The sequence below is a fragment of the Giraffa tippelskirchi genome, chromosome 5, assembly GCF_054371585.1.
Source record: "Giraffa tippelskirchi isolate mGirTip1 chromosome 5, T2T-mGirTip1v1.2.pri, whole genome shotgun sequence".
Lineage (NCBI taxonomy): Eukaryota > Metazoa > Chordata > Mammalia > Artiodactyla > Giraffidae > Giraffa > Giraffa tippelskirchi.
The window spans coordinates 161,078,562-161,105,194 of NC_137279.1; the positions used below are offsets into that span (position 1 = coordinate 161,078,562).

Here is a 26,633-nt window from a genome sequence, read left to right on the forward strand (position 1 = left end):
AAAATCTAACTTTACAGTATAACTATCCAAGGTACCTCCTATTGTCTTCAAGGGTATTGAAGATTAATATTTTAAAAATAAGTTCTTTAGTTTACACCATATAAATGGAAAGTGAAAAAAATCACATTCACGAGACAAGGTTCACAGAAATAATCATTCTAAGGATGACAGGGATCACTGTGCTAGAAATACTGCTTATATCTTTTTATAGCTTGAAAAACCTATGTTTGAAACCATTATGGCTAAACATGGTACTCTGAAACCTCCACATGTATATCAATTGAAAATAAGGAAAGTGATTTTTGCCTGAGGAGATATACCTGTTCACCCTCCGTGTGTTAAATACTGTGACTTAAAATACCAAAGTGCTAGAAGGAAGAAATTTATCAGGAAATTAAGGACAAAAGAAGAGGGTGGGCGACCTAATCAAGAGCCATAACAAGTCATGCTATAAAAATAAAGACAGAAAGGCCAGGAAAGACATGTGATGGCTTTGTTAACATGAGCAACTATAGGAAAGACCTAGAAGTCCAATTAAGGTTAATAAAATTTTTGAAATGATTTAACCAAATAAATAAATACTCTGTAATGTGACTTGGAAATATTTTCCAGATAGCCTAAAAATAAAACAAAACAAACATAAATTTAAAAACTGATCAGGGCTTATTTTTATACAGTAAAGAGAGAAACTGCACATTTCATTAAAGTATAGGGTTTCATGATTGAATAGTGTTTGGTATGAACATGATTGGTAACCAAGAAGATATCTAGTCCTGAGGCTATAAAGACCTACAACAGCAACAATGGTAATAGCAGCTAAAATTTATGGCGTAGTTATTAGGTGCTAAGCACTATTCAAAGTGCTTCATCTTTGCCAATTCATTTATTAATATCTTTAACAAACTGACAAGGTAGGTAACACTTTAAGTCTTCATTTTACAGATGAAGAAACTGATCATGAATAAGCTGCATACTTTAAAAAATCTCTTTCCAAATGTGAAGAGGAGACTTCTACTAAGGGATATCAATACTGTTTTTTAAGCTTTATTATAGTATAATTGATATACAAACATTTACACACATTTAACATATGCATATTGATCAGTTTGAATATCTGCAAATACCCATCATGCCATTACCACAATCAAGGTTCTAAACCTAGCCACTATCTCCAAAAATTTCCTTGTGTTCTTTGGTGTTTGTGTGTGGTTTGTGATGAGAACTGATTTTTTTTTTTTAAGGTAACCATTACAGAATAAAATATAGCACATACAGTTCTTCAGTCATTATTGTTTTTGTATTGTCCCTTGGTACTGAAATATGTCTTCAGGCAGTCAAGATGCTTTTTGTTAAACACTGTGAAGCAAGTGAGGCCATCATATCCAGATGAGTGAAATTAATTGTTGCTTTTAGAGAATCTGCGACTGAAGGCTAGTGACTATACACGTGACTGAGAGACCTTGAATGGATCAAGCTTTTGACATTTCTTATCTGAAGATGAGTCTGATTTATTATTTCAAATATGATTTTTCTTATAAACATCACTTGATTTTTCTCAGCAATAATTAAGTTGGCTATTTGGACTGAATAACTAGTCTACTATTGGGGATGTATTTTTTATGTTCAAATTGTTTTTATTGATTATAGTCACAATATTCATTCTCTCTGCATATATATTTCAGTAGTAACCAAAATAATTACCCTTTCCCTTTAAATCATCAAAGAATAAGAATTCTCTCTTACATAACCTGGCTGGCTTCCCTGGTAGCTCAGATGGTAAAGACTCTGCCAGCAATGCGGGAGACCCAGGTTTGATCTCTGAGTCGGGAATATCCCCTGGAGAAGGAAATGGCAACCCACTCCAGTATTCTTGCCTGGAAAATCCCATGGACAGAGGAGCCTGGCGGGCTACAGTCCATTGGGTGGCAAAGAGTCAGACACGACTGAGCAACTAACACACACACTTACATAACCACCTATAATTATCACATTTGGGAAATTTAACATCAATACAATATTATTATTCAATCGTGTGTGCTCGGTTGCTCTCTGCGACCCCATTGACAGTAACCCAACAGGCTCCTCTGTCCATGAAACGTTCCAGGCAAGAATACTGGTTTGGGTTGCCATTTCCTCCTCCAGGGGATCTTCCCCATCCAGGGATAGAACCCACAAATCCTGAGGCTCCTGCATCGGTAGGTGCATTCTGCCACCTGGGAAGCCATTCAACCTACACTCCTTCTTTAAATTTAACCAATTGTCCTTAATTATTTTTCTCCCTCTGGAATCCTCATTGACCGCAGGGACTGTAGCCCATGAGGCTCCTCTGTCCAGGGAATTTCCTAGACAAGAATACAGGAGTGGGTTGCCATTTCCTCCTCCAAGGGATCTTCCCCACCCAGGAACTGAATCCACGTCTCCTGCGTCTCCAAGTTGCTTTGGTCTCCTTTAATCTAAGTCAGTACCCTAGCCTGTGTGCATGTGTATGTGTGTGATTTCATGACAACATTTTTGAATGGCCCAGTCTAGTAACATTTGTCAGATTGTCTCTTCATGACCAGATTTGGTTTAACCATTTTTAGCAGAGATTATATATGAACTCGGTGAGTGTATCACATTGGCAGGAACGTGACGTTGGATCGTCTGATTATGGGAGATGTTAAATTTTATAATTTAGATAGTATCCACCAGATTTCTCCATTGTCAAGATTTTTTTCCATTGTAGTTACTTAGTAACTTGACACTGTGTGAATATATGGTTCCCCAAAAGTTTGTCACCCAGTGCTTTTAGGATCCATTATTAGTTATTGCCTGAATTGATTACTACCATAGTGATCACAAAATGGTGCTTTTCCATTTCCATCATTCTTTTTACATCTGTTAGCTGACACTGTTTTGTTAAAAAAAAAACACCTTTCCTTTTATCCCCACACCCACTTTTAACTTTTTAAAGTATAAATATGGACTCATAAATGTGTTTTTATTCAATATGATACAATTAATCCTCGTCACTATTTTTTAGTCATCAAACTGTTGTAGGAAGGGGGAGGCCCCCCTACAGGGCCCCAAGAGTGGGCTCTTGTCTAACACTAGGAAAAGAATTGTCTGAGGAGACACGTGCTGACAACGCAAGAGATTTAATTGGGAAGGGCACCCGGGTGGAGAGCAGTGGGGTAAGAGAACCCAGGAGAACAGCTCTGCCGCGTGGCTCACAGTCTCGGGTTTTATGGTGATGGGATTAGTTTCCGGGTGGTCTTTGGCCAATCATTCTAATTCAGAGTCTTTCCTGGTGACGCACGCATCACTCAGCCAAGATGGATGCTAGCGAGAGGGATTCTGGGAAGTGGACAGACACGCGGTGTCTCCTTTCGACCTTTCCCGAACTCTTCCGGTTGGTGGTGGCTTATTCCGTATTCCTTAACAGGATCTCCTGTCATAAAACAACTCATGTGAATGGTTACTATGGTGCCTGGCCAGGGTGGGCGGTTTCAGTCAGTGTGCTTCCCCTAACAAAACTGTCCCAAGTTCAGCCAGTAGGAGCCCCTTCAAGTTGGCTTCTGTGTCCCTCCTGCATACCTCTTCTGTTTTTATGCACTTCTCTACACAAGAAGTTCCAAGTTCCCTTTGTACTTTCCTGTCCCTATCTTGACATCAGTCATTTCTCACAGAAACCCTGGCTACATGGGGAGCCATGGAGAATGGTATTTAGTAGGGCTGAATTTCTGTGACCAAAGTGGGTTACATTTCTTAATTATAATTTTGTGTTTTCAACATTAGATTTTAGCTCTGTGTTAAAATAATGCATCCCTGTAAAAACTAAAATATGGAACATAATAGTCATTTACATGTCAGGGTGAAAGTATTTATCAGCTTGTATATTTTATAAGAGATTGGAAGCAGAGAGAATGAGGACACTGGATAAAGTGAAGAGAGGGGGTTCATGGATAGAAAGAAAGCGAGTATCAATTACTTCTATTCTGGGAACATTTGTGTAAACAATTTAAAATAATCCTTACAACAATCCTTATTTTTACAAAAGAGGAAGTAACTTCTTCAAAGTTGTAATATGTGTAGCAGATAGCCTAGAACTAAAACCCTTTTTGTTTGGCCGGAAAAATCTCATCTGTGCCTTCTATTACCCTAAGTTGTTCCCTAAGGCAAGCAAGGAGGTTGATGAGCTAAAAAGGCAAGTTTCGCCTAATTCAGGTTTGAAGCAGAGTAAACTATGGTCAAGCTGCTTACCTTGTTTCACTTGAAGTTGTTTGCTGTGACTTGCATGCATAGCCATCCTCACAAATACTGTCCTATAGTTGAGAATAAGGTTCAAACATTTTTCCAGAGCTCAGGAAGTCTGTGGGAAACAATTCGATTTCATTTGCTTTCCATGTTAATTCAAAAAGAACAGATAGGCATCTCAAATTGAATGTTTCTCAGTTGGATTATTTATTACAAGTCCTGCCTGTTGCCAGAAGTCCTTCAAGTGGTGGGGAAGCTTGTTGAAGGCTTGTAAGAGATAACTGAGGCAAGTTACCTGAAAAACAAGGTTTGGAACAAAGCCCACAAGAACACGCTTGTCTCCTCTTCTTATTAATACATTGGTCAACTCCTGAATTCTCTCGGTTCTCAGTTTTCTCACTGTAAATGGGGATAATAGTTTCCCTGTCTGAAGAAAGGAGGCAGAATATCTAGGATATCAATAACTACACGTTAAGTACCTTCTATTCAGTTCAGCTCAGTTCAGTCACTCAGTCATGTCCGGCCCTTGGCAACCCCACCGACAGCACCAGGCTTGCCTGTTCATCACCAACTCCTAGAGTTTGTTCAAACTCATGTCCATTGAGTCGATGATGCCATCCAACCATTTCATCCTAGTTGTCCCCTTCTCCTCCTGCCTTCAGTCTTTCCCAGCATCAGGGTCTTTTCCAATGAGTCAGTTCTTCGCATCAGGTGGCCAAAGTATTGGAGTTTCAGCTTCAGCATCAGTCCTTCTAATGAATATTCAGAACTGATTTCCTTTAGGATTGACTGATTTGATCTCCTTGCAGTCCAAGGGACTCTCAAGAGTATTCCCTAACACCACAGTTGAAAAGCATAAATTCTTCGGCACTCAGCTTTTTTTATGGTCCAGCGCTCACATCCATACATGACTACTGGAAAAACCATAGCTTTGACTAGACGGACCTTTGTTAGCAAAGTAATGTTTCGGCTTTATAATATGCTGTCTAGATTTGTTATAGCTTTTCTTCCAAGGAGCAAGCATCTTTGAATTTCATGGCTGCAGTCACCATCTGCAGTGATTTTGGAGCTCAAGAAAATAAAGTCCATCACTATTTCTCCATCTATTTGTCATGAAGTGATGGAATTGGATGCTATGATCTTAGTTTTTTGAATGTTGAGCTTTAAGCCAGCCTTTTCACTTTGCTCTTCCACTTTCATCAAGAGGCTCTTTATTTCCTCTTCACTTTCTGCAATAAGGGTGATGTCATCTGCATATCTGAGGTTATTGATATATCTCCTGGCAATCTTGATTCCAGCTTGTGCTGCATCCAGTCCGTCATTTCGCATGATGTACTCTGCATATAAGTTAAATAAGCAGGATGACAATATATAGCCTTGACATACTCCTTTCCCAATTTGGAACCAGTCCATTGTTGTATGTCAGGTTCTAACTGTTGCTTCTTGACCTGCATACAGATTTCTCAGGAGGCAGGTAAGATGGTCTGGTATTCCCATCTCTTTAAGAATTTTCCACAGTTTGTTGTCATCCACATAGTCAAAGGCTTTAGCATAGTCAATGAAGCCTAAGTAGATGTTTTTTTCTGGAATTTAACTGCTTTTTCTATGATCCAATGGATGTTGGCAATTTGATCTCTGAACATTTCCTTTGACACTGAAAATGTGGAGAGCTATAAGGCAGAGTATCTACTCTTACTATGCTGGCCATCTAGTTGGGGATGCTGAACTTGCATATGAAAAAGAGCAAATAAATTTTGTAACACACCATGTGAGTGTCAAAGACAAGGGAAATGATTAATTACTAAGGACATTATTAGTGTGCCAATTTAAAATAATAATAAAATACAACTTTCTTTTTTTTCAACCAATGTTTTAGAAATGAAGTAAGAAACAAGGAATGAAGAGACAAAGGAAAATGGAACAAATGAAGAGGGAAGGGAGAAAGGAAAGGAAAAACAAATAGGGTGAGCAATAATGATAACTACATAGGTAAAAAAGTCAGTATTAATGTATTTTTACTTTATAACTCCTTGTTTTTCCTATAAAATAATTATTATAAGTCTATGTTGATGGGTACACAATGCATAAAAGGTAACGTGACAATAACATAAAGGGAGGATCAAATTGTATAGGAGCAAACATTTTCTACATAATTGAAGCTTAATTGACACTAATTCAAACTAGATTGTTATGAATCAAAATGCTACTTGCAATCTCTAGGGCAACCGCTAAGAAAATAACTTTAAAATGTGTAGAAAAAAAGAGAAAGGAATCAAAATGGTATACTAAAAAATACGTATTGAACATGAAAGAAGGAAGTCATGGAGTTGAGGAACAAGAAAAGACATAAGACATGTAGAGAAGCTATGCAAAATAGAAATCCTCCCTTATCTGTAATTACCTTGAAGGAAAATGAAACTAAAGCTTCAACCAAAAGGTACAAAAAGGCAGAGCGGTTTCTAAAAACATGATCCAATCATATGCTATCTATAAGGGACTCACCTTACATTCAAAGGTAAGCTAGGTTGAAAATTTAGAGATATGAAAAAAATATTCCATGCAAACACTAATCAAAACACAACTGGATTGTCTATATTAATATCAGACAAAATAGAGTTTAAGAAAAATTATTATAAAAGATAAAAGGCCATTACATAGTGATAAAAAGATCAATCCATCAAGAAGACATATTAAGTATAAACACATAAACCAAGCCACAAAATATATGAAGCAAAAACTAACAATTAAAGCGCCAAACAGTAATAGTAGAACACATATATACCCCACTTTCAATGATGGATGGAACAACTACACAGAAATCAGCAAGGAGACAGAAGACTTGAACAACATCATAAGCCAACTAGAGCTAAGAGACATATATAGAACAGAACACCCAACAACAGCAGAATAAACTTTCTTGTCAGGAGCATGTGGAACATTCTCCAGGAAAGACCATATATTAGGCCACAAAATACATTTCAATACATTTAAAAAGACCAAAACCATACAAAACATGTTTTCTGACCACAATGGAATAAAATGAGAAATTAGTGTAAAAGTCCTAGAAGAAAACACAGAAGAAATGCTCATGACATTGGGTTTGGCAATGATTCTTGCATAACACACTAAAAGCACGAGCAACAAAAGCAAAAATACAGATGCAACCACACTAAAAACCTTCTGCACAGTGAAGGAAACAGAGTGAAAAGACAGAGTGAATAGAGTAGGAAAAATATTTTAAAACCATATATCTGATAAGAGATTAGTATCCAAAATACACAAGGAACGCCTACAACTCAACAGCCAAAAAATATATATATATAAGATTAAAAAATGGGCAAGGAACTTGAATTAACATTTCTCCAAAGATAGGCATTTGGTTAATAGGCGTATGAAAAGATGCTCAGCATCATTAATCACCAGCGAAATGCAAATCAAAGTCACAATTAGATGTCACTCACACCTGTTAGGATAGCTATTATAAGTATATTTTAAAGGTAATGAGTGTTGGTAAGGAGGTGGAGAAATTGGAACTCTTGTACACTTTTGGTAGATGTAAGATATATAAAAGGGTGAGCCTCTATGGAAAACAGTATAGAGTTTCTTTAAAAAATTAAAATTAGACTTACCAGGGATCATATATAAAAATAAATTGGATTCAGGATCTCCACAAGATATATGCATTCCAAAGTTCTTTGCATTATTGACAATAACCAAGATATAGAAACAAACTAAATATCCAACAGCAGATGAAAGAAAATGTGATATATACATACAATGGAATATTGTTCAACCTTAAAAAAGAAGGAAATCCTGCCATATGTGACAATATAGATAAACCTGGAGGACACTATGCTAAGTGAAATAACCCAGTCACAGGGGATAAATACTGCCTGATTTCACTTAAATGAGGTATTTTAAACTGCCAACCTCATAGACACAGAGATACAATGATGGTTGCCAGGGGCTGGAGGGAGGGGAAAATGGGATGGCGCTGTTGAACAGGTATAAAGTTTCAGTGTTGGCACCTGAAAAACTTCTAGAGATCTTCTGTACAACACCGTGCCTATAGTTAACCTATAATAATACTGAACTGTGCACTTAAAGTTTATTAACAGAGTAGATATGTTTAGTGTTCTTTAACACACAAAAAGTCCTTCTTATAGATAGAAGAAAAAGAAAGATGGAAAGGTGCAAAGGAAGGAAGGGAATAAGGGAGGAAGAAAACAAACAGGAGAACTGTCAAATTACAAATATATGGAAATTAAACAACACACTAACCAATGGGTCAAAAATGAAATCATAAGAAATTAGAAGATACTGTGAGATGAATGAAAAAGAAAACATAACACACCAAAACTTATGGGATGCAGTTAAAGCAGTTTGTAGTGTCGTAGCCATGCGTTCCGGGAAACAAACTCACTCAGAAGGACAATGCAGATAGTGGAGTGCAGTTTATTACACAGGCGGGCCCAAGGCAGAGTCTCCTCTTAGCCAAGGACTCCGACCAGTTTTTGTGAAAACCTTATATACCCTAAGTGTACCTGCACAAACCTACCTCCCTAAATTCCCTGAAACTAGTCTGAACAAAGAGAAAGAAAGATACAATCAAAGTTAACCTGTGATTCATATGCCTTAAGCCTAAGGTAGTTAACAGTGGACAACTATCAATAGGCCTGTGGTCATACCCCAGTAAGCATAATAGAATGTATGATTCTATTCGGTTACACAGATAATTAGGGTATTCTTTTAGTCGAGGGAGAGTCTAGGTATGAGACCTGGGCTCTTCCTTCCGGGGGCCTAGTTTTCCAGTTGGTATGTCGTTTCCATAGATACTGGGCATATAGCTCAAAGTCCACAGTCTGGCCCAAGATGGAGTCCTGCTTTCAATATAGAGCCTGTTCTGTTTCCTCTTTCAGTAGAGGAAAATTTGTGGTTCTAAAATGCTTACATTCAAAAAAAAAGAAAAACCTTATTATCAATAATCTAAACTTCCTAAGAAACTAGTAAAGAAAAATCCAAACTACCAAGCTAAATCCAAAGCAAATAGAAAGAAATAATGAAAATTTGAGTAGAGATAAATGAAATAGAAAAAAAGATTCCATTTAAGATCAAAATGAATAAAATACTTAGTATAACTAAGGAGGTATAAGACTCATACACTAAAGACAACAAAATATTGCTCAAAGAAATTGAAGAAGACCTAAATAAATGGAAAGGCATCCCACATTCATAGACTGGAAGACCTAATATAGGCAATATTCCTTCCTGGCTCAGATGGTAAAGAATCTGCCTGCAATGCAGGAGACCCAAGTTCAATCCCTGGGTTTGGAAGATCCTCTGGAGAAGGGAATGGCTACCCACCCCAGTATTCTTGCCTGGAGAATTCAATGGAGAGAGGAGCCTGGAGGGTTACAGTCCAGGGGGTTGCAAAGCATTGGACATGACTGAGCAACTAACATTCATGTTCCTCAAGTTGATGTACAGATTCAGTGTAATCTCTATCAAAATCCCAGCTGCCTTTTTGAAGAATGGACAAGCTGATTATAAAAGTTACATGTAATTGCAAAGGATGCCAAATATCCAAAATCTTGAAAAAGACAAAATTCTTCATACTTCTCTATTCCAAAACTTACTACTAAGCTACAGTAACCAAAACACTGTTGTGCTGACATAAGGACTGACATACAGATCCATGGAATATAGTTCAGAATCCAGAAGTAAACTCAGATATCTATGAGATACCAAGAACATTCAGTGTGAGAAAGAATAGTCTTTTCAACATATGGTGCTGGGACTGAAGGAGGAAACAGACAGAACAGGCTCCATCTTGAAAGCAGGACTCCATCTTGGGCCAAACTGTGGACTTTGAGCTATATGCCCAGAATCTATGGAAACGATATACCAACTGGAAAACTAGGCCCCTGGAAGGAAGAGCCCCAAGGCTCATACCTAGACTCTCCCTGGCCTAAAAGAATACCTTAATTATCTGTGTAACTGAATAGAATCATAAATTCTATTATGCTTATTGGGGTATGACCACAGGCTTATTGATAATTGCCCACTGTTAACTACCTAGGCTTAAGGTATATGAATCACAGGTTAACTTTGATTGTATCTTTCTTTCCCTTTGTTCAGACTAGTTTCAGGGAATTTAGGGAGGCAGGTTTGTGCACGTACACTTAGGTATATAAGGTATTCACAAAAACTGGTTGGGGTCCTTGTTTAAGAGGAGACTCTGCATTAGGCCCGCTGGTGTAATAAACTGCACTCCATTATCTGCATTGTCCTTCTGAGTGAGTTTGTTTCCTGGAACACATGGCTACAACAGGACAACTGGATATCCACACAAAAGAATGAACTTAGATATCTACTTCTACCATATACAAAAAAATAATTCAAAATTAATCTAAAGACCTAAATGTAAGAGCTAAAGTTCTACAACTCTAGGAAAGAAACATAGATGTAAATCTTCATGACCTTGGATTAGGCAATAGTTTCTTAAACATGATACCTAAAGCACAAGCAACAAAAGGAAAAAAGTAGATAATTTGGACTTTATAAAAATTTAAAACAGCACTTTTGTTCATCAAAGGACACTATCCTTTAAATAAAGACAACTACAGCATGAGAGAAAATATTTGCATATCATCTATTTGTTAAGCGACTTGTATGCAGAATACATAAATAACTTGCCACACAACAACAAAAAGATCAAACAATCCAATTTAAAAATGGACAAAGGATCTGAATAGACATTTTTTCTAAAAACGAAATTTTAATGGTCAATAAGCCCATATAAAGTTGCTCAAAATCATCAGTCAGTAGGAAAACACAAATGAAAACCACAATGAGATGCCACTTTACTCCCACTGGGATGGCTGCAAGCAAAACCAAGCCAAAACAAAACAAAACAGAAAATAACAAGCATCAATGAGGTGTGAAGAAATTAAAACCCTTATACATTGCTGATAATAATGTAAAATGGTACATGCACAAATGCAGCTTAGTAGTTCCTCAAAAAGTTAATTGTCTCATTAGCATGCGACCCAGTAATTCCACTCCAAGGTATGTATCCCGCAGAAGAATTGAAAACAGATGTTTAAATAAAAACTTGTATGTGAATGTTGATACCAACACTATTCACAATAGGCAAAAGGTAGTAATGACCCAGTGTCTATCAATAGATGAATGGTTACACAAAACACGGTATTTGTGTACAATGAAGTGTTATTCAGCCATAAAAAGAAATGTACCAATTCACGTTAATATTTGGATGAACCTTGAAAACAGTATGCTAAGTGAAAGAAGACAGACACAAAAGGCCACATATGCTATGATTATATTCATAAGAAATGTCTGGAACAGACAAATCCTTAGGAACAGATAGCAGATTAGTGGTTGCCAGGTGCTGGAGGGGGAGGGGAATGGCTAGTGACTTCTCAATGGGCACAGCCTTTCTTTTAATGCTGATGAGGATATTCTAGAATTAGATAGTGATAATGCTTGAAAAACACTGTGAATGTACTAACACCACTGAACTGTATAATTTAAAATGATGAACAGGGTATTGTTACATGAATTTCACTTCAATTAAGAAAATACAGGAGGAGAGAGGAAGCATTTGATGATTCTTATCTTATTCCCAGCCTTATCCTAGGCATTTTCCGTTTGTTTACTCATCGATCCAAGGGGACCGTAAATTCATTTGTCCATAAATAGGTCATGACTTAACTGAAGAGAATTTCCCAGCTGGAATTAAAACTTTAGAATTTGCACGATTCCACCTCCTCTGTGAAGCATCCCCTTAATTCTTCTAACACAAAAAAAAATGTTTACAGGTTTTGGAGCATTTTTCTACCTTTTTCCAGCTTTTAATACCTGCACATTTTACCCCTTGTCTTTATTTTTTACATGTATTTTCTTTTACAAAGTGACATGTTCGTTGCCTGGTTATGAGCTCCTCAAGATCAGGACTGGTTCTTTGTGTTTACAGGTCTGTGCTCAACATATAGTACATGCTCAATGAAGGTTTTCACTGGCCAGCTGGAATCACATATTTGGTTCCTGTAAATATACTACATTAATGGCTCCTAATATAGCCATGCCTGTTCGACTTGCCTGTGCTACACTCAGCATCCATTTCCCAGAACGAAACTAGGTCACATCTGGGACGCATGAACAGTTTTAAGAAAGTTCCGTCTGAAATTCAAAACCCTTCAGTGTATATCAAATGTAATCAAGCTGATGATGCCAAAAAAACTGTAAAGGATTAAAACTTCACTTCATTATTACATTTTTGGTCTTTGCTCTTTTACTTCATTTAATAAGTTTTACAGCAACAGAATGATTTGCACATGTTGAAAACCAAAACAGGATGAGAATGGCAAAAAGAAAAGCAAAGCATTTCACTTTATGCATCTTTGTCTTTGTGAGTTCTCCCCTATTCTGTGGTTATTTTGTACAAGGTCTGTCTGTTTGGTTATGGGGACAGCTTTTGGGCAAAAGATCTAAGACATCTCTGCCTTCCTGTAAAAATGTGCATCAACAAAGAAAAGAAAAAAAAAAAGATCTCTTTCTATAAAGAGGATCTGAGGATGAGAGTCTCTCCTGATGGCAGTAACATGTAGGATATTTCAGTAAGGGAAGCACTTGAAATTATGTGCCTTTGGTGTTTTCTAGGGACAACAGCAGAATTTGCTGTGTGGCCGCAAACCTTTTGTTGTCCCTGTGCTGGAACACTCTTCATGAGTTCTTGTTATGGTCTCTCTTGTTTGTGATTCTTAAAGTATCTTGATTTTGAAAAGGAGACAAAGTACTTCCTTTCTGATTGTACATCCTTGGAAAATTATAAAGCATTCCAAAACAGAATAGCGCATGAGCACACTAGGCATTCCATTAATTATGTTTATGTCCACTCACCTCTATCCTACCCCCAGGTATCTGAATTGGCACAAAGAAAATTCACATACTTGCTTTCTGCTGCATCATTTCTTTTTGAAGTTTTTTTGAAACCTAGAACAATGCTTTACATCTTCATAAATGCTGGCATTTTGTTGTTGTTGTGCAGGTTAAACAGCCTGATTAATCCTGCTTATTCCTCTGTCTTCTGCTGACATTCCATACTGGAGAAAGGAGGTCATCAGATGGAAAGAATTCGAGTCCTATGTCTCAACTTCCTGTGTGTGAAATTTGTTCTCCTTTATCCTTTTCATATCCCTTACTTCAGATTTATCAGCATTTACTGAATATCTGCTATAAATATTGACTGGTCTATGGTTGGCTTGTGGTTGGGGCTCAAAAATCAACTCTATTCAGTCAGGGACCTGACCAGAAATAGAAAATACGCTCACATTGGATTCTGGTGAGAATTTAATGAAGGGACTGCTTACAGAAATATGAATGGAGTTGGGGAAACCAACAAGTGATCCTGAGATACCCTGTGATAGCAATGTCAAGTAGGTGTCACCTCTTTCGGCCTAAAGAAGGAAGGGGAGGCCATAATCTTGGAGCTTGGTGAGAGTTGGTGGTCTGGAAGGTAGCTGCCCATCAGGAGCTACAGTCATAAAGGGACCAGCTACCGTAAGACTCTTGGCATTGAAGAAGTGGGGAGAGGTTTCTCTTTGTTGGTTGAATGGAACAGGAAGCCTGAGGGCAAAGGGAGCCCAGGCGATGCAGCCTGCAGGGCAGAGAAGTGAGAGGAATGGATCTCAGTGACCAAAGGGAAGATAAAGAATATGCTCACTTCACAGTTTAACTTCAGAATAATTCAGGAAGCAGCACTATTATCCAAAGTTTACAAATGAAGACATTGAGGCAGTCAAGTTTAAATAACTTGCTGAAGGTCACATGGCTACTAAGTGGCAGCCTGTGTGTGTGCATGCTAAGTCGCTTCAATCGTGTCTGACTCTTTGCAGCCATATGGACCATACGTAGCCTGCCAGACTTCTCTGTCCATGGGATTCTCCCGGCAAGAATACTGGAGTGGGTTGCCATTTCCTCTTCCAGGACTAAGTGGCAGACCTAAAATTTAAATTCATGCCTTCTAGTGCCACTTCTATTTCTTTATACTAAAATGTCTGTCCTTCTGTCCTTACACTTTACTTACATGACCAGCCTCATATTTTTGACAACGCGAGCCTTGTAAATGATTATGACTTCCACATTTAATTTGGTTGTTAGGAAATTCAGAGTCAAATATTAAGCCCCCATTGCTAATTGTGCAGGATTTTGTGGCTTGCATATCTCAGTGGCCTTACCTACCTTATTTTCCTTTTGCCTTGTTTTTTAAAATCTTTTTATATTACATGTCTTTTTTGAAGAGGTGAAGGATAAACAAATGAGTAAATGAATAGCTAGTATCTGAATAACCTTGGGGATCTGTGCTTGATCAGCCTTTCCCCTAATACAGACCATCGCTGTACAGGTACTGCTAACGTTGACCTCCATTCTCAAACACACACATCTGTTAACTCTGTGGTAGAGTTGGCTTTATTATCACAGCCTTTTTCAATAAAGTATTCCTAGCAGCCACTACCCATCAATTAATATTGACAGCGGAGTTGAAATCTATTTGCTATGCCTGGTATAATATGATCAGTAAATTAACCAATAGTTCTTCAAGACCTCTAATATGGAAATGCCCTACCGAGAGAATGGCTTTTATGTTTAATCGCAGACATCGGAGAGCCTTTTATTTAAGCTCACTGTATGTGATGCATGTCATTATAGTCTGACTGCTTCCCAAGCTTCAAATACTTTAGTAAAAGGCAAGGTGCAATATATGAGTGCACTCCTCCAAATAATTAATTTTCCTTCTTTAGACTCAAGTATGTGGCATTATTCCAACGATATCTCAAATGGTTATTTTAAAAAGTTGCTTGCTGTTTGTTTTTTTTATCATCCTAGATAAAAGCCTCTTTGGCCTTATTAATAGAGTTATCGTTGTTAAAGCTGCCGGGTCACAATAACATTATCTCACATCCTGAAGCAGTACGACAACACTATTCAGAAAGGAGTGGAACTCATTTAAGTAATTTGAGACTTGGATTTCATTCAAGCGCATTTAGTGAAAGTCTCAAAGGACTATTATTATGAAGCCCTGCCCGTGAGTTTGTAATGGCACTGGAACAGTATAACAATCAAAATATTACAGATAATAGCAGTTTCTTGGTTAGATAGCATCACCAACTCAGTGGTCGTGAATTTGAGCAAACTCGGGGAGATAGTGAAGGACAGAGGACCCTGGCATGCTGCAGTTCATGGGGTCGCAAGGAGTTGGACATGACTTAGCTAATGAAAAACAACAAAAGCAGTTTCTTAGAGTTCCATACACATTGGTAGATTTTAATGTGTTTTCACCTATGTTATCTCATAATCTCCAAATGAAGCTTTAACAAGTTTCATACTAATGCACATATTTACCTGTAGGTATAAAAACATATAAACAAAGGGAGTTTAAGTCTGTGGAGAATCTACCCACACTCACTGATCAGCATCACTAATATGTTCTTTAAACTGTTCACCTTCTACTTGGTTGTATGAAACAGGTTCACTGACCTGTGAGCTTTGATCATGAGAAATGATTATTCTTTTGCCCCAGTGAAAGCCTGAGCACTTTCTCTTTCTCCTCCAAGTCCAGTTTATGAAACTTTGACATTGACACAGATGCGGCTACTTCTGATTCAGTTATAGTCTGTTCTTTGATATGTTTGAGAACTAAAACTAAGAAAATGTTCAGGATTCTGACACCTTCCAATGTAGAATCTTGCTGGTAGTTCTTCTTTTCCATGTTCTTACTATTCCTCCATTTGTTTCAAAGATGAACAATGGACATTTAATGATGTTTTCACATTCAAAAATTGCTTTCTCTTGTAACACCTCATTATTTTTCCATATCACCCTGTGTAGTGGATATCAAGGTTCATACTTTACCAATGAAGATATTAATGCTCTGGCATTCAGAGCTAGACCAGCTATGGGAGAGTCAGCTGAGCCAATGGTGCCATAATCATTGGTGTTCATCATTTATTGTTGATTTTAAAATATCTGTTGCTCATCTCTGTGTGTACCACACAATACCAGACATGGGGAGCAATATACAGATATACAGAACACTTCGGACATGTCCTCCAAGCCCCAGGAGTAACTTACTTGTAAGGAAAGACCTCCAGGTCTTTCCAAGTGCTGCTTTTTCTGCCTAGAAGTTTCTTCCTAACTCTTCTTAACTCTTCTTCATTTTTCTAAAATTCATGAATTGAGTAGTAGGTCTGTATTTACTGCTGTATTCCTGTTGCTAGCACTCTGTACACGGTAAATGCTCCATCAGTATTTGCGGACTTAATAGGGCATATCTTGTCTCATTCTGTCCCTGCAGTAATTTCACTTCCTTGCTGCCCTGTTGTAACTACAGCTCACATTTCTCTTGCTTTGGAATCCTACTGCCATTTCTGCTTCTGCTTCTGAAATAAACTCCAGAAAACAGGTGATACGGAAGGTCTCAAAAGTCTTTTTCTGTGACAGTTTGTCATGTTACTTGGCTTGGGCCCACTGTCAGGCCAAAACAGGAAGAAGTGATCAGGACAATACTAAGAACTAAACACAAAACCTGATAAAATTCACCAATTTAGTAAAAAATTAGCCAGTTTCTAACTTTTTTTTTTTACTAGAAATAGTAGAATCATAAATCATACAGTTGCAAATCCAGATTTTCAGCTACATTAATTGGTAATGCTCAATATATAATATCTATGACAAAGTTAGAAGAAATGTATTGCTGTCAAAATAAATAAAACAAATTTTAAAGATTTAACAAGAGGAAATATCATAACTCCATGATAATGTTCTGATGTAGTTACACAGATGTAATCTAAGAAATACTATGCACATGTTTAATTCTATGAAACTTGTTTGCATCATAATCTTCTATTCAAACATCTCTAGGTATCTGGCATGAGCACTGGGGATGGTGCATTGTGTGTACTCAGCAAACATTTTTGAAATGAATGAATACATATACCACGACTGACCCTTGACAAGAAATTTAGGGTGGAGGAAGTGGACCATTTTTCAGCAATTATTCCATTGGAACCTCATAACAGCCTAGTGGTTTGGATAGAGGGATAACTACAAACTCCATCTTAAAAATAAAAGAAGAGCAATTCAGAAGGATTAATTGATTTGTCTGAGTTCACACACAGTATGTAATAGAGCTGTCTTTTAAATCCAAGTCTTGGTGCTGAGGCTTTTCTGACTTGACCTTCAAACTTCAGTTTATGTATGGTATAAGGACTGAGAATTCTTTAACAAGTCAACTGGCACTCCATATATTTGTAAAATGTCAAAATAAAATTGTTATAATTTTTAAAAATTAGAATCATTAATCTAAATAAACACAGACACCATTAAAATAAATTTAGAACCTGCAAATAATTGAACACATTGTCTTAGGACTAAAATGGGAGGAAACCACAGGTGTGTGGAATAAAAACAATCATGCTATTAGCGAAATGTCAGCATCTCTTGGTCTGAAGGACTAAGTAATTATCACAAGAGGAAAGGAAAAATAAACTGTAATTAAGCAATGACTGTAGTGGTGTTCTTCTGGTGATAATTGTTTGTCTTTATTGCATTCCAGCAATTCTACTCTATAGATGATATAGAACCTACTATTTTCATTTCAATAGTTACATTTGATCCATGCATTTTTAAATCTATGATTTTAATAAACAAATTGCTTTCTTAAGGTATTTTAAGCTTAGTAAACCTTTACTTTTACATAAGGCACAATGAACATTTTAAACAACCAGTACCCCATTATTTAACAAAAACAACAGACTGTTGTTAATTCATTTGGCCCAACAATCAATAAATGTTAATAACTCTGCAGTAATTAGAGCTGTTCAGAGAAACAGAGCAACGTCAGGAGCTCTGTGTTGCTGAAATCCTCAGGCTGAGGCTGGTAGTGGTACCAGAGAGAAAATTCTAGGCTCGAGTAGTAGGATGGCCTTCTAATTTCTTTGTTCACTAAAAAAAAAGTATTGTAACGGCCCTCACTTCAAAAAATATCTTCAATTGGTAAAAGTACAGATATAATAAACTATCCATGCAGTCACTATAATCAACCAATCAGTAAAAGAGGAGAGGAGATATTATTTTATCAAGAATTCACAGGAAAATACAACTCAGTGTATATCATATGTGGTCCTGAACTTCATAGCAACTGAGCAACAGAAGGAAACATTATTCTTACTATTTAGCAGAGCCTGGAGTTCTGTGAGGCATTAGATATAAGTCTGTTCATAGAAAAGGCTTTACATAAATAATGTAAATGAGAGCACACTTTACAACAAAAGCATGCAGGTATCCTTCATATGACTGCATTTCACAGATATGGCCTTGGTGAAATCCCACAACAAACTGGAAAGATAAGACTGTGGCGTGGACCACAGTGATATGGCTTCCTGGGGATGGGTGCCAGCAGAGACAAGCTTATAGGGGAGGGGGGAAGGAGAGCTGAGGCAGTTGGGGGTGGTTCCCACTTCACACAGGCGTACATTTCTATGTGAACCAGGATGCGCCTCCCTCCATATTTAAAGCCCTTCAATGATAACCCATTGCATTCACGACAAAACCTGAAATTCTCATCATGGCCTTCGAGGCCATACATGATCCAACCTCTGCCCATTTACAGTTACATTTACCTTGGATCTCTTTGCTCTCACCATGATGGATCCCTTCCAGTTCTGCAAATGCAAGAGCTCTTCCTACACAGTGTTTCTTCAGAGGCTGCTCCTTCTGCCTGAAATGCTCTCTCCTCACCCTTTTTGTCTGGCTAATTCTTGTTCATTTATGAGATTTTGGCTTATGTATTCCTGCTACAAAGAAGATCACATTGGCCACTGCCTTGCCTCATTTATAGTAAATAACACCTTTAAATAGAATGTGGCATTTTTCTTCATAGCTTATGTGCAACAACCTATTTGTGCTTTCATTTACTTTAATTCTTCTTATGTGTATACGCATGGAGTAGTATACATACATACATATATTTTCTGGAACCAAGAGAACCTAGAACCACATCTAGCACCCACATCTTGGTTTCTAACATCTTTCTCAATAAAAGCAGTAAGGGATCCTTGGACAAATGATGATTCTAGGGGCAGAGAGAATGTAGATGAGCCTAGAGTAGCATCTCATAGTGACAGAAAGCAATGAAGTGTTTTTAAAAATGGTGATATGTGAAAAGGACATAGCAGTCAACCTCAAAGAGCTCCCAATGACCAAAGTTGGAACAGTTTTGCAACAGAATATTGATAAATAGCAATAATGATAGTATTGAGTTATAATTTAAAGAGTAAAACAAACATCTATGAAGCCATACTGATATGTGTGATCAAATAAATAAATAATTGGAGAAGAGACAAATATTTCTTACAGAAGAATCGCAAATAATAAGGGCAGTTCCTCCCCCACACCAGGAGATAAAACTTAATTCCTCTTGCCCTGAGTGTAGGCTACACTTAATCACTTCCCTTCTAACTAATAGAATATGAAAATAGTTACTATAAAAAAAAATAGTAACTTTACAGTAGAGAAATATGACATACACCACCTTCACTAAATGATCAAGGTTAACATCACCAGTGATAAATCATGTTTTAACATGTATCCTTGACATGATGTGAGAAGGGCACTGTACATTTAGATTATTCATCCAAAAAGTCCATAACTCTAGTCTATTGTGAGAAAACATCAGACAAACCCAAACTAAGGGATTTCATACAAGCTACCTAATTTTTAATTTTCAAGAGTTTCAAGGTCATAAAAAAAAAGAAGTCTGAGAAACTGGCACAGATTGGAGGAGAGTAGGAAGACATTGCCAACTAAATGCAATGTTTTGTCCTGTGTGGAATCCTGGAACAAAAATGTTAGTGGAAAAGCTGGTGAAGTCTATTAAAATCTGTAGTTCAGTTAGGAGTATTGCACCAATGTTAAGGCTTAGTGATAAATATTCTATGGTTATGTTAGATGTGAACATTCAGGGAGATGGGGAAAGCGTATACTGGTACTCTCTGCACTATTTGCAACTGTTCTGTAAAATTATTTCAAAATAAGAAGCTAAAAATATCTTCTTCCACTGAATTCCATCAGCAGGAATCATCTCGGCAGTATATCCATTTCTAGAACAGAATGCTGTTTTCCAGGTATGCTGGATAAGACTTTGGGTTCTAGAGCCTGGCTGTATATTTAATTCCTGTCCTGGCCACTAATGAGCTTTGTTAAGAACAAGTTTCTTAAGTACTCCATGTTTCAATGTTTTCATCTGTAAAACAGAAGATAGATGGCTATGAGAATGGCAGGGCTTAATATGCATAAAACACAAATAACAGTGGAGGGTTAGATATCATTGATTTAATTCCCATTCAATATACTATTGTTGAATGATCAAAGAATGATGCAAGGTTTTTGCTAAGAGGGAGTTGCGATTCAAATAAAGTCAGAAAGAGAGAGTGTTTGGAGAAGAAGCTGAGAGCACAGAGTGGAGGCTCCATGAGGCACAGTGAAGGGGTTGCCATAAAGATGGCAGAAGTATAAGAATACATTGTGGGGGGTGGGGTGGTGAAACAAGGAACAATACTGGTATGGAAGTGTGTCTGAGTGCCCTGAATTTTGATTAACAGTGAGGAGTGAGTAGTCTCTCTAGGGCATGCTGCCTTAGGTAGGTTCTTCACTTGAACCCCACTCTGCTCTGCATTTGCAGGAGGCTGTCCCCCCCAGGCTGCATTTCTTAGCCTTCCATTTCTGCTGGTTTCCAGCTCAATACGGTCACCTGGGCTTCCCCGGTAGCCCTGTTAGTAAAGAATCTGCCTGGAATGTGGGAGACCCCAGTTTAATTTTCGGGTCGGGAAGATCCACTGGAGAAGGGATAGGCTACCTGCTCCAGTATTCTTGGCCTTCGCTTGTATTCTTGGGCTTCCCTTGTGGCTCAGCTGGTAAAGAATCCACCTGCAGTGCGGGAAACCTGGGTTCGATCCCTGGGTTGGGAAGATGCCTTGGAGAAGGGAAAGGGTACCCACTCCAGTACTCTGGCCTGGAGAATCCCAGGGACTGTATTGGACTCTATTGGCCATGGGGTCTCAAAGAGTCGGACACGACTGAGCAACTTTCACTTCACTTTCACAGTCAATCGGAGACAATGTTGAGACACTGCAGAGTGGGAGACTGGAGTCCCTGGCTGGGGCAATGACTCCAGCAGCAGTGACGTTTCGCCCATGAGCAGTCCTGCCATGGTCTCAGTTTTTGCCCAGGGGCCAGTCATGTCACCTCCTCCTCTGTCCCTGTAACTTAAGAGTCTTAATGGCCTCCTTCTATGAGTATTCTCACAGAATAACTCCTTCTGCGAGTTATTCTCTGGGTTACCTCCCTGTCCTCTATTTGGCTCTCAGTCCCTCCATTACCCGTGTAACTTATTCCCAGTTTTGAAATCGCTATTAATGAATGCTCAGGTGGTTTCTGTTTCCTGGTTAGATTCTGACAAAATCAAAGGTCGTGGTGAAATTCCCTGTTTTCCAGACTGACTGAAACTCTGGGTCAAGGTTTCCCAGCTCCACTGCTTGTTTTCCTAAGTATCTGTGACAGTCAGTGTGCTGTGAAGCATCCTGGGCTTCAGGTATTGTGAAGTTTAGAAGAAGGCGGTGCTTCTGGGGGCCAGTGTAGGATTACTGAAGCACCACTGCTTTCCAGACAGTACCAGACAGGTAAGAAACATCCGATGGGAGGATGAAGTGTCAGAATCCCAGTGACACACAGCCAACCCCAGTGATGGGTCATCAGGGTTTATGTGGGCAAAAGAGCCCTCCCTGATTAGAAGTATGCTAGAGTATTGGAGTCAGAGAAGGGGCATCCGTACCATTCCAGGCGCTTTAAATAAACCTGACTTAGCCATGCTGGTACTTCATGCACAAAGATGCTACTATCATCAGCACTGTGTCTCCAGCATTCATTTAGACAGCCTCTCACACGCGTTCTTGCTCTCTTCCTCCTTGCTTGGCCTCCATTTCTCACACTTATTCCTCACCTTGCCCTTGGGAAGGGTAACCTGGCTTGGCCGGCTGCCCTACCTTGACCTTGGTGTCCCTTCCAGGACATCATTCTGGAATTTGTCTCCCAGCTCCTCATACCCCCACCACAGTGGTGAGGGACTCTCTTTCCATACACCCACTTAGGACTTCATCAGGGTATTCCTTTCATTTCAGTTGAAAATAGGAAACCAAATGAAAGATGGGTGTGAGAGTTGATGATGAGGTTGGCAGCAATGGTCAGGTTAGAATAATGGAAAGAGAGATGGGGGCAAGCAGTTAGCTAGGGAGCTGTTAAGCGTAGTTAGAACCTGGACTCTGAGAAAGGAAGAAATGAAGATGTATGGGAACTCCAAGAGATTTCTTTAGAGAGAGAGATAATGATAGTAATAATATTTAATAATAAAGACACAGCTTACAGAGTATCTAATCACTTCCTTTTGGCCTCAGTTGTATGGTTCCATAAACATCCTTGCCTATCTCAGAGACAGTAGCAGTGACAGATGGGGTTTTTAGGGTGAAGGGGTTTTTGCATTTCTACAATTTCCGCTAGTTATCCCCTACAATTCTTTGATCTTGGACAGTTCACGTTTTCTCATTCCTATGGAAAGGGCATTGCAAAAGCAGTTTTACGAGAAGTCTGTTAGTTCCTCCTTTCCACCAAATTGAGTCCTCAAAGAAATTCCTATATAGACATTCTCAGTTCTCTACTCAAAGAGGTAATTTATGGCTATTAAATATTGATCATGGCACTTAAAATCTATAAAACAATACCATTAGTTAGTGATTTAGTTGGAGAGTGCACTGTCATGCATGCCTTCTTCCCGTCACCTAAAAAGGTGAACCTGATCATGTTCATGTCCCCAGAGGTGACTCTTTGATGAAAAATAATGAAAACATTTGTCACCACAGGCTGATACTGAGTAGTTACCTGCTCAGCCTAGATGGCAACTTATTTTTAGCTAGGAATCCAGGAAGACAATGTATCTGAAGTGTGATATTGTGAACAGTATGGGTTTTGCATGGATGAAGACCTACTTTGAGTACTGGCTTCACTATTTACTGGCTGTGTAACCACTGGTAACTTATTTAACTTCCCTGTGCTTCAGCTTACTTACCATTTATTATTTTTCTATCACAAAAATCAGGATAATAATGCATCCCTTATAGTGCTTTTTAAAGGATTAAATGAGTAATACTACCTGATCTGGAGTATCTGGTATTTAGTGGCTTGTTATTGCTGGTGATGGTGTTTTTAAGTGTATTTCCTGAAGGACAGTTTCTCTCATTACTGTTCCATACAGCCCTCTTCCAGAGATAAAATGAAGTTAGACTGCGATGGTTCTTTTTTGGGAGAGCCACACAGTGTGGAATGTGGGATGCTAGTTCCCTGCCAGGGATCGAACCCATGACCCCAACATTGAAAGCTCAGAGTATTAACCACTGGAATGCCGGAAAAGTCCCCTCCAATGGTTCTTAATGACCACTGCACTTTAGAATTACTTGGCAGAGATTTTCAAATATACCAATGCCAGGCCACATCTCAGAACACTTCAGTCAGAATGTCTGGAGATGAAATCCAAACAGGTTCTTCTAATATGCAATTGAGAGTGAGAATCACCAGCTTAGAGGAACCATGGATCTGAAGTTGGATGGCGTGATGGTTAATTTTGTGTGTCAACTTGACAAGGGCCATGGCGGTGGTGGGGGGGAGGGGATCCAGATATTTGGTTAAACATTATTTCTGTGCTTGTCTGTGGGGGTATTTCTGGATAAGATCAGCATTTGAATCTAGTAGACTAAGAAAAGCAGATTACCATCCCTAATGTGGGTGAGCATCATCCAGTCTTTTCAGGAAGGGAACCAAAAGGTGGAGGGAGAATTCTCTCTAATTATATAAGCTGGGACATCACCTTCTGCCCTTGGATTGGGATTTACACCATTGACTCTTTCTGGTCTTTTTGGTCTTTGAACTTGACTATACCACCAGATTTCCTGGGTTTCCAGCTTACAGACAGAAGATTGTGGGATTTCTTAGCTTCCATAATTTTGTGATCCAATTCTTTATAACAAAGTACAAAGTATATATACATGGCTCCCCTGGTGGCTCAGTGGTAAAGAATCCACCTGCGAGTGCAGGAGACACGGGTTCGATCCCTGGGTTGGGAAGATGCCCTGGAGGAGGAAATGGCAATCCACTCCAGTACCTTTGTCTGGGAAATCCCACAGACAAGGAGCATGGCAGGCAAAAGAGCCAGTGGAGTCGCAAAAGAGTCAGACACAACTTAGTAACCTAACAACAGTATATATATAAGTATTCTGTTTCTCTGGAGAACTCTAATACAGACAACAGTCTTATGATCCTTTGCATTCTACAGATTTGAGAAGACTAGTATTCTTCCTCTTTTATGAGGAATATGAACTTTCATTTTCCTAAAAGAAACAATTTCAGTTTATTATCACCTTATATTCAGATCTAGGGTGGAAGGATTTTACAGAATCTATTTGCATAAATATGATTTGATTAGCAGTATGTTGCAGAGTTATCCAGTGGATAAATGTAAATCAAGTCATGTTTATATTTAGGGACTACACATGGATGTTTATATATTGATATATACCTATTTATCCATTATAGTTGTTTCTTTTTTTGATGCAATAAGTGCCGTATTTGCCCAGTGGAAACACTTCAAGTTGGCTCTAGTGTTATTTTAATATGACCCAATAGTCTTTGATAATACTTATCCAATGTAAGATATTATCATTATTAGTTATTTTTATTGGTACATAGACTATAAATACTTGCAATGAGAGCTGGGATTAAAGCACTGTATGAGAAACAATAATTTTTAGAACACTGTTAAGTATAAACACAAAAGCTTGTGAGGAGAGTGAAATAATAAGGAAAGGTTTAAAAGGGTAACACATTGTTATCTCATTCTACATTTATAATCATAAAGATTTTTTTTCTTAACCACTTCCTCACCAACTCAATCACCTTTATAACAAAGTCAACATTGTATTTATTTCTGGTAGATGTCATAAGCTCCCAGAAGTTTCCTGGCAATACCTTGTATTAAAAAGAGCAGGTGATACCAAGGCCAAGTATATGTTCCTGATATAAATAGCAGGAAGTCTATGAAGTGTTTGTTTTAAGAAGAGTAGGTTTGAAACATATGCTTGAATATATAGAAGCACAATACGTTCTCCAGCGCAGTGTAACACCTGTGTAGAACAGCTAAGCCATATGTTTCAGAAATTATACTTTGAAAATTGCTATGTAGATGTCAAAAAGGAAAATGCACATTTACAAAAAAATAAACATGTTCGCTATTAACACTCTAGGATATGCCAAAACTTCTTCTAAAACCATTAACATATAATAAGCCAAAAAATCTAAGAAGTCTATTGTCAAAAGGATGATACTAAAATTTCTATGCAACATTGAGATTTAAATCAACCCAGTTTTCATGCAACTCACAAAATGTAGTATCAGAAACACCATGTGTCACAAAATAGCTATTGGCAGATATATTTCCCATTGGAATTTTGTTGGTCTCAGGGAAAGAGCTTTCTACTCTTTTTAGCTGAAGATCTAACACTGTGTTAAGATTGTTCATGTTGTAGGTATGTATGCATTGTTCAGGGTTAGGGTGTGCACAGGAAAGTAAGGTAAGAGTGAGATGTCCTCAGGCTGCTGTGAGTGACTGGAGAGTTTCCTACCTGGAATATATTATAGAGCAGAGGAAGACTTAAAGTTGGAATAAATGGAAATACTAAATTTGATAATATTACCAAGAAAGGCAGGATTGTATCTTCAGCTGTATTTGACACTAGCTGCTACCCTAATGATTTGATCTATGCTGCTCTAAGAGCTAAAATTTAACTGAAAAGATAATCTGATTGAATTGAAAGATTTATTATAATGTGGAATTAGGAATACATTATATATTACATATACATATACATTTATATATTAGGAATTTATTACAATTCCTAAATAAACACCTTCTTTGAGCCTATTTTTAATGACTAGTTTGTGCATGCTGAGTCGTTTCAGTCATGTCAGATTCTTTGTGACCCTATGGACTGCAGCCCACCAGGCTCCTCTGTCCATGGGATTCTCCAGGCAAGGGTACAGGAGTGGGTTGCCATGCCTTCCTCCAGGGGATCTTCCTGACCCAGGGATGGAACACACATATCCTGCTTTGCGGGTGGATTCTTTACTGCTGACAGGGGAAGCCCCAGTGACTTGTTTAGACCTTGACAATTAATACTCATTTGTAAGGTAATATTTGATATAGCAAAGTAGTGAAT

General features: G+C 38.2%; 2 long non-coding RNA genes across 2 annotated transcripts in view; both read left to right on the plus strand.

The window, feature by feature from the left end:
* Positions 1-26,633, plus strand: part of LOC145505033 (uncharacterized) — a 58,143-nt gene that overhangs the window by 6,664 nt on the left and 24,846 nt on the right. Inside the window, exon 2 of the long non-coding RNA XR_014052723.1 lies at positions 6,113-6,200. This is a non-coding gene — a long non-coding RNA (uncharacterized LOC145505033). The remainder of the gene's footprint in view (positions 1-6,112; positions 6,201-26,633) is intronic.
* LOC145505039 (uncharacterized) lies at positions 6,951-12,532 on the plus strand. Its single transcript, XR_014052732.1, has 2 exons — positions 6,951-8,621; positions 10,538-12,532. It is a non-coding gene; the product is annotated as an uncharacterized LOC145505039 (long non-coding RNA).